The 1,683-nt window shown below is 59.1% G+C and overlaps 1 protein-coding gene across 1 annotated transcript in view; it reads right to left on the bottom strand.

Moving 5' to 3' along the window:
* The window catches only part of BRINP3 (BMP/retinoic acid inducible neural specific 3), a 404,685-nt gene extending 403,193 nt beyond the window's left edge, over window positions 1-1,492 (bottom strand). The window contains exon 1 of the mRNA XM_019501735.1: window positions 806-1,492. The gene's annotated coding sequence lies outside the window, so the exon portion shown is untranslated. The remainder of the gene's footprint in view (window positions 1-805) is intronic.
* Between the last annotated feature and the right edge of the window lie 191 nt (window positions 1,493-1,683).

Here is a 1,683-nt window from a genome sequence, read left to right on the forward strand (position 1 = left end):
GGGGGGGGGGGGGGATCGGAAGCTGTAATCTGATAGAGACGTGCACACAGGGTGTTGCGACCAGGATCGCTGGCTAGAATTACAGCAGACAATTAGGATGCCGGTGTCCCCTGCGAGTGCCACTCAGCCGGGGGGGGGGGGGGCAGTCTGTCCAAGCTCCCCCTGCTTTGCACAGCCCTAGATTCCAGCCAGCACCTGGAAGTCCTGCCTTGCAAAGCCACAGGGTATATTTGATCGCACTAGGAAATCTCCCCCCTTTTCCTCGGAGCGATTCAGCATCACCCCGAACAACGCTGTTATTCCAGGGATAAGGAGCAGGAACTTTCCCAGCCCTCCCGTCAGCCTCCTGGCTACTGCCGAGGACCGGTGTCCTATGTGGATGGAGAGGAGAAGGTTGACTGTGCCTACGTACCGGGCTGTGTGTGTGTGTGAGGCTATACCTACGTACCGGGCTGTGTGTGTGTGAGTAACTATACCTACGTACGGGGGGGGGGGATTGTGTGCGTGAGTGTGTGCGTGTGTTGGGTTGAGGAAAGGGTTAATGAGGCACGAGCTGCAGCAGGTGAGACTGATGAATAAGCAGCCCGCTGTAAACGGGCTGCGGGAGTAATTGTGGGGCAGGTTGCAACTTCGTGCCTATGGCTGTGACCGGCGTCTTAATGGATGTGGTCAAGCAGGGCTGACGCCTGCTAGTGCTCCGAGTTGAGGGAGGAGAGGAAGCTGAAATGCCCATTTCTCAATAGCACACGTTTTTTAGGTCCAGTTGGGTGAGAAAGGAGCATGCATGGGGAAGAAACTTACTCACCCGCTGGATGCTCAGGAGGCGAGGTGACTGTGAGCAAAACGCAGCCCGAATCCCAAGGGACAGTCCATGGTCTTCAGCTTCAAGCTACAGGAGGGACCTGCGTGGTGCTGGGACTTTGCAAATGATCAGCAGATCCTTGTGGCACCGCACCAAGGATCGCCAGCCACTTACACCCAGCGCGCGCCTCTGTGTGTGTGTGTCTGCGTGTGTGAGAGAGAGCAGGAGAACCACCAAGCCCCGAAGAAAAGGGAGGAGGGGGCAGGAAACAAAACTGTCAGGAGAAGATGGAGGGGGAGCCCTGGGAGGGATGATCCGCGAGCAGAAGTGGTCAATAGTAACAAACTGCGAGACCTCAGACAGGAGAAGGGCTCTGCCGAGCCCAGGCTGCGAGGAAGGAGCTCAGGGAAAGCTGGACCCAGCAATCAAAGGAGCTGGTGGAGATCCGGGGAGAAGTAGGGAGAGAGGCTCTAGGCATCCTGATAGATATAGCGGCAGGAATGATTTAGGGAGCCGGGGAGGATCCAATGAGAACTGGAGAGGGGGACAGGCTCAGAGCCGCTGCTCTCGCCTTCCCAGCCTGCTGCTCGAGGGAGACCGGGGCTCGTGTGCTTCGTGATTACTGGGACTTCCCATGAACTCGGTGCCTTGCACTGGCTTTCCTCTGAGCCTCCCCGCATGGACACCGACTGGGAGAAGGGTAAGGGGGGAGGAGGGGCACGGGCCAAGGGGTAAGGGATGGATGCGGGGGACGCCCACCTTATCCACCCCCTGCCTAAATCTACAGTGATTTGCCCTGGGAGCCGGCGGGGTGCGTGCAAGCGGCTGGAGGCGGGCAGGGCGGCTGGTCCTTTGCGCACCCCGGAGCCGGGGCCCGACGC

Source organism: Gavialis gangeticus, unplaced genomic scaffold (genome assembly GCF_001723915.1).
Source record: "Gavialis gangeticus isolate Ggan-Ray unplaced genomic scaffold, GavGan_comp1, whole genome shotgun sequence".
Taxonomy (NCBI): Eukaryota; Metazoa; Chordata; order Crocodylia; family Gavialidae; genus Gavialis; species Gavialis gangeticus.